We start from the raw sequence: 7,412 nt of genomic DNA, 5'->3' as shown, positions 1-7,412 counted from the left end.
GCTGGCATGAGAAAATGTTTGTGTGACCATTCAGCAATCAGACAAGTTAGGAAGCTTGCCTCACCTTGTCCTTCCCACTCAGGAAGAGCCCTCAGGTAGAAGTGTGTCTCGCACTGGAATGAAGATGAACAGAGATCTTTCCTATAGCCTGTCCTAATAACCAAAGTAATTCTTCATTCAAAACGTTTTCATTTAAATAGACCTGGAGGAAGTCTGTGGAATCCCACACTCTGGGGCTTGAGATGTGAGAGGTGTCCTAACTGGCCAACAGACGTGGCTGCAGGCCTAGATTAATCAGAGAATATTTGGATATGATCCTCCCAGAGGAGGAGAGGGGGGAAGAGGAGAGGGGGAGGAGGAGGAGGAGGAGGGAGAGGAAGAAGAGGAGGAGGAAGAGGAGGAGAGGAGGAGGAGGAGGAGGAGGATGATGAGAGGCATCCATTACTAGCTCTCATTCTGACCCACTGAGGATCACAGACAGGATGCCCACCTAGGCTGATCTAAGGGTCCACCCCCGTGTGGGATCATTCCCCTCTCCCCGAAGCTGGCCTGGCTGAAGACGCACCACTGGAACTGGATGCAGGTATAGGAGTTACCTAGACAAACATACTAGTGCTTAAAAGTAAAATAGGTCTGTCCTGTCCAGAGTAGTCACCGTGGCAAACTGCAGTGACAGTGGTGCTGTGACTTCAATTTACAAAGCCACAAAAGACTCAGAGTTGTTACTTTGGTCCCCAGCTGGTGTCACTGCTTTGGGAGGTTGTGAAGTCCTGGGGAGTTGGGTAAAGGAACCCTTGGGAGTGGTAGACCTGCTGGCTTCTGCCCTAGCTCTCTCGGCTTCCTGGTCCCCTGAGAAGTGAGCGAGAAGCCTCCTGCCCTGACTCCTGTCGTCACAGACAGGACCTGGCTGTGGGTCACCCTCTCTCCACACTGACATAACTGTATCTCCCTGTGTAGTGAACCAAAAGAAGTCCTTTCCGTCAGGTAGTCTGTCAGAGCGGTAGGAGAAGTAACTAATCCAGATTTGTAGTGAACTGCTTGAGAGTGGGTTTCCATTTTCCCTTATACATGCATTGCATAGCTGGGCCAGGCACCAAGAGGCTAGGCTAATGTTGCTAAATAAAGCAACAGTTTCCAGTAGATAACCCTTTGCTTCTTGGGCTCTCCATACTGAAGACTAGGAATATGGGACTCTCTCACTTCTGGAAAATTTTCTTAAATAGTGGAAACTTCTCAGGATTAGTAACTATGAACAGCATGTCACGAGAATGTTAAAAACTCCCCAGTCACCAACCTTTTTAGAACAGGGCAATTTAATAGAAATGTAATGTAAGGCACTTCTATAATTTTGATAATTTAGTGGGCATAGTAGAAAAGAAGAGAAATGCATAAAATTGATCTTGTTTAAAGTTTATTTTAGATCAGACAATTTTTATTATTTAGTTTATTTATAAAGTTAAAAACATTTAACCTTTTTTTTTTAGCAGCATGTTCAATATTCATCTTTTCTTGCACCCAACCATCTCATTAGTCCAGTGATTTCCATACAATTACTACTACTTCTACATAGAAGATACAATCACCCCACTTTTCCATAAGTAAGCATTTCCCTTGTTTTTTGAGAACCCTGAAGACTTTGGGGGGATCTTTTTTTAAACAATAAAAGGTACAGAGTGGGCTCAAGATAGAGCAGCTGTTTAACCAAGTAAGCCTTCTACCTGGATCAGTGCCTAGAAAGAAGGAAAAGACTGAACCCAGTCACCTACTTCTCAGTTTGTATAAAGGAAATTCGAGGGGTAAATGCAGAAGCCATCATGGGACTGAATAGCCTGAGAAGGGAGCAAGCAGACGAGAAGATTCAGACAACAGAAACGAGGATGTCTGAGAGCCAGGGAGAGACAGTCATTGGAGAAAAGCAACCACCGAGTGCAATTAGCGTCAACTTGTCAGAGCGTATGGCAATGGACAAGCCAGGACCACAGCCCTTCAAGTTCTCAGGCATACAGCGCTGTGGTTTCATAGCCTGTGGAAGGTGGGATAAACCAAAGAGCCCACCACTGCATGCAAAAAGGCTCTGATAGCTAGCACGTGGCTCAACACTGGTGGAGATCCAGTCTATACTCGTTCCTGTGAAGGGCGTGATGCACCCGCAGAGCCCCTTTCAAAGGCAGAGGAGGGTTTCCTTCCTCCTGAATTCCTTCTACCTACTAGAGTTTCCTCATTACTTCATCACTGAAACTAGAAAAGATGCTGCAAGCTATCTCAGCTGGCTTCTAACTGGGCCAGGTCACCAAGACGACACGCGTGATCGAGTGGGCGACCACGTCTTCTTGGTTCTTCCCATGGCAGGCTCAGTAGGCTTCTTTGGATTGAATAGGTGTGATCTTGTTGGAGAAAAGTGTGTAAACATAAGGCCAGATTCTGTTAGTCTCCGTCCCAGAAAACTGGTGGAGCACTCCACGGCTCTTGTACAGTTCGATGACTGGTTTTGCCGCATCCTTGTACCGTCTTAGCCTGGCAGCAACTGCTTCAGGTTTATCATCTTCCTGTTGGACAAGTGGCTCACCAGTGATGTCATCAATCCCCTGCACTTGAGGTGGGTTGAAGTCCAGGTTATAGACCCTCCCGCTAGAAGGGTGAATCCATCGTCGGCTCAGACGATCTTTAAGTGTCTCAAAAGGAATATTCAAACTGATTACTAGGTCCACATCACAGATTCCGTCCAGGGCTTCTGCCTGCACTAATGTCCTCGGGAATCCATCTAACAGCCAGTGCTGGGCACTCCGAGTCTCCAGTTCTGACATCATTAGGCGTGTGATCACGTGATCTGGAACCAAAAGACCTTTTTCTAGGTACTGTTTTGCCACGTCACCAACTTCCGTGCCGGTCTTGAGGTTCTCCCGCAACAAGTGGCCGCTGGAGAGATGCTGGAGGCCAAAGTTCTGGGCGATCCTTTCGCAAACGGTGCCCTTGCCAGAGCCGGGCGGTCCGAGGATGACCGCGCGCAGGAGTTTGGAAGCCATGGCTTTGGCGGTGGCCAGGACGGCAGCCCGCGCACTTTGCCCAGCAGCCCCTGCCTCGACACCCTCCGCACGCGGGGACTCGCCTGCCCAACATTTAACCTTTTGTCGGTTCTGATAAGTAGATGTTACCACTCAATTTTTGAAGACTTCAAGTCAACTAACTCAGAACTTTAAGAAGCATTAATGATCCCTTTTGAGGCAACTTGTGTGTTCTACTGTTCACCAAATTTACTGTTCCAATAAGCCTAGGGGCTGAGATAAGATGGAGCTGACAACTATCTCCATAATCTTAAAAGCTAGGTGAAAATAAATGTCCTCGTGGTCCACGAGACAGACAAGATCACTCGACCAGCAACGAGCTTGTGACTACATAACTTCTAGCAGCAGAACACCCAGCACAGCCATGAGCAAATGCTTTCCTTCAACTGCAGATTAATTTCTCTGTAAGAAATAATTTTTTAAAATACTCTAAAATATTGTTCACCTGCCCACAAGCATGAAACACACCAAAGACCTTGTTTGTCTCCATTTTTCCCTATAGAATCAGGTGCACTGGAAACCTTATTAGTTTCAACAAAAGCAGATTCAAGGGCAGCTTCCAAAGAATCAGTGGTAGTGACTCCTTTAATTAATGTTGGATTGGTAAAAGACTTGGGCATTGTACTCAATTCTATTGTTTTTCTGCCTCTTCTTTCACCAAGAATTTTGACATAATTTGTAGGTATAAGTCCTGTTGTTTGGCCATCAAAATTATCCAGAAGCCAACCTTGAACATTGGGTTGTTGTTCTTTGAGCGCTAAATTTAGCATCTCACCAGCACAGAAAGAAATCTCTTCATCAGACATAGCAACAAAATCGTATTATGCTCTTGCAACTACTTGGTGATCCTCATCACTTGCCCAGTTGGTGTTGTCTGTTACTTCATCATTGCGAGTAGATAGAAGTATCCAGATGAGATGAGGACCACCAAGGATAACAGTAAAGAACAGGAATATTGGCCAAGATTTTGCTGAGTTAGTTGCTTGGTCCTCGGTACTAAGGCAGGACACAGTTCCTTCACTTTCTGCCCACAAGTCCTCATTCTCAGAGCCTCTTCTTAAACCCATCATCCACTGTAACCGTCTATAAAGATATCTTATAGTCCTAACTAATGCAAAGGCTGAAAAACCTTTGTAAAGTATATTTTTAGCCAGGAAAAGTGATTTGCTACATCTAATACGGCCCTGAAACTCTTATAGATGGCTGAAAAAGTAGCACCCATCATCGTGCTGACAGAGGCAAATGCATGCACAATGCTTTCAATGGACTGAAATGCACCTCTGCTGCTTTCTTCAGCTTGCTGAACAAACCTACTGGGAGGAAGATCGTCTACACAGAGGCAGTTAAAGCCCAAACCATTGTATCCATAACTATAAGGGCTAGAGCTTCCATAAAATGAATTTCCGTAGGTTCTGTGTCCAGAAGAAAATGAACTGTAAGCAGGTCTGAAAGTGTTTACATTGTTGCTCCCTGTCTGCTGAGATGGACTGGGAAGAATAGGCAGGGGCACACATGTAAGTGTTGGTTGTCCAGGTCTTGTCAATAAAGTAGGGTCCGAATCAGCAGATTGGAAAGTGAGTCCAGGGCCCGGCCTTGGGCTGGCCCTAGGAATTCGGCGAGTCTCCCAGGAGGATAGAGTTTTTTTAAAAAGTGATTTATTCATTTAATTATAGGAGTGCTCTATATGCATGTATGCCTGCATGGTAGAAGATGGCATCAGATCCCATTACAAATGGTTGTGAGACACCATGTGGTTACAGGGAATTGAACTCAGGACCTCTGAAAAAACAGCCAGTGCTCTTAAATGCTGTGACATCCCTCCAGCCCTATGAATGATAGATGGATTTTTATCGACCCTTATAGAGTCAAACTTTTACTGTTCCCACACACACAAGTTAAATATGAGCAAGACATTTTGCTCTTTGTTATGACCATCACATATCTTTGAAATTTGCTCTGCATTTCGTGCTTACAGCTGATCTCTATGCTGTTTGAGTCAAGCTCCCAGTAGCCAGCTGTGGCTGGAGCTACCCTGGTAAGTAGCATGGCTTGCCTCCACCTTCTTAGCTTCGTTTGCCTTTTTCTCCACAGATGAAACAAGAGAGCTGAAGATAACCACAGGATATTGTTTAAGACAGAACTTAAGGAGCTTGGGAAACATGTTAGCTTCTCTGTTATCATTGCCGGCTGCAGTTTTCAAAGATTAATCTTAACTCTGTGTGTGTGTGTGTGTGTGTGTGTGTGTGTGTGTGTGTGTTCATATGCACACTCGCCACTGCACATGCACACGCTCTAGAGTTACAAGCTGCTGTGAGCCACTGGACATGGGTTTTGGGAACTGAGCTCAAGTCTTCTGCAAGAGTAACTGCTGAGCCATTCAGTCCGACCTTGTATTCATTGGGTTGGTTGATCCCTTGCTGTTTTGTTTTGTTTGAAGCCAGGCAGTTATGAGGAGGCTCAGAGCCGAGATGAGTGTGGTTCAGGCAGCACCTGTGGATACTTTAGGACTCGCTGATGTCCCTAGCTTCGCTTTTAAAAGTGTCTTAGTCAGCGTAAGGGAGGATGTGGGAAGGGGATAAGGTGCTGTCAAGGTCACCATCCTGGGGACTTCCCTCACTGTGAGTGTGTAATCTACTGGGGCAACTGTGCAGAGGTGGTGAGTTTCTTCTGAAGCCTGGAGGAGAAACTTCCTTCAAACCAGGGAGCAGCCAGATCCTAAAGCCCCAAGTGTGAACAAATGTGGGACACAGGAAGTGACCTGGGAAGGGAGATGTGGGCAGTGAGCAGAGCAGCAGTGTGATCTGAGGCCAGAGTAGGCAGATCAAACTGACTCAAAAGACCTGCATAGCAGATTTAGGACCCAACCAGCTAGCGCTGGATGGGAACAAACAGAACAAAACTATACCGGGGTCTTGCTGCTATGTCCCTCAAAGGCTTAGATAAACTTACTGTGGGGGAGTGAATGTCTTGCCTTCACTTACAGGGAAGGTGTTTTCATCTAATGATGTGCATCTCTGTCATTCATTGCTGACTGTGGTGGCCAAGAGGCAAAAAATAAAGCCAAAGCCCCCAAATCCAGAAGTATTATTAAGCTCCAGGAAGGGAAAACAGTCATGGCCCCTTTGATTTTAAATCTACTGAAGTGGAAATACTGTACGAATTCATTAATATCTTCAAGGAAAGGCTCCATTGAGATTGCCGCTAAGGAAGGGGCCCATTCTTTGAAGGGGAGCTTGCTGTTGGACTCCTTTAACCTGACACCCTTTCCTTTGCCTTGTGTCTCTAGACTCCAGATAAAATCCCACATGGTAGGAAGTCCCTACTGTTTCTTACAGCAGAAATATGTCTTAACTGGTTCAGCTAAGAAAATCGAATGGCTTCATCCCTGCCTCCTCCAACACTATGACAGCATTCTGTCCTTCTAGAATGAGCATGCATCATAAAGATGCAGTGGGAAGCAGAGCATGTGCCCATCCAGACGCCTTTTCAATTCTATATTATGGTCCACCAATGCACGTACGAATCCTGTGTATTTTATATCTTTATCTATAGAGGAGAAACACTTGGCTCATTATACACTGGGCATTGCATCTCTGATGGACGTTAAGAAGATTACAGTCCATTGCTGCCCTGGGTGTATTGTTTTTTCTCCCTCATTAGCTAAGAGCTAAGACAGCCAACCAGGGCCAGCAAGAGCCAGACACGGGCGCTCATAGACTCTTGAAAGTATATTTGGCTGAAAAGTAAGTCAAAATTCTCCCTCCTAATGAATTTCTGCTCTGAAATGCTCTCTTCTCTATCAGGAAACAGTCCACAAGGAATGAGCATCTTGTTTCTCTGATTTGCATTGTGGAAAGAAAGAGGAAAATAGCACAGATGCATTCAGTATTGTACAAAGAGCATATACGGGCATTTCAATCCCTAATATCGCACGAGTTTCTGATGCTAATGTAAAATATGTTCTTTCTGCATTTATAATCATGATGAGCAGATGGTGACGACGGTTTAAAGTAGTACTGTATGGCTATTAAAATAATGTATGCTGTTAGTGAGTCTCCCTAAAACTGGAGTTTAATTGCTTATAAACACATACATTAGAAGGCACCATGATTCTAAGAGCCGGCTTGCTTTGCGAGGACAATAGTTATACAGAGTTTCCTGTAGCAGGCTTTGGCCAAAAGTTGTCTCATGGTAGCAGATGCTTCGCTGTGCTCACTCTCTCTTAAGGAGATTTAATCAACAACAAAAAAAAAGAAATGTTAGGATTGCCTCAAAAGGACATTCGTCTCTTAAAGCAATCTCTCTTTAAAAAAAAAAAATTAAGCTGAAATGGAAAATTTGAGGGTGGTG

The 7,412-nt window shown here is 45.0% G+C and overlaps 2 pseudogenes; both read right to left on the bottom strand.

Moving 5' to 3' along the window:
* Nucleotides 1,459–3,111, bottom strand: Ak3l2-ps (adenylate kinase 3-like 2, pseudogene; annotated as a pseudogene).
* Pex13-ps (peroxisomal biogenesis factor 13, pseudogene) lies at nt 3,333–4,691 on the bottom strand (annotated as a pseudogene).

This window comes from Mus musculus, chromosome 2 (assembly GCF_000001635.26).
Source record: "Mus musculus strain C57BL/6J chromosome 2, GRCm38.p6 C57BL/6J".
In the NCBI taxonomy this organism is placed as follows: Eukaryota; Metazoa; Chordata; class Mammalia; order Rodentia; family Muridae; genus Mus; species Mus musculus.
This window is presented reverse-complemented; position numbering and strand designations above follow the sequence as displayed.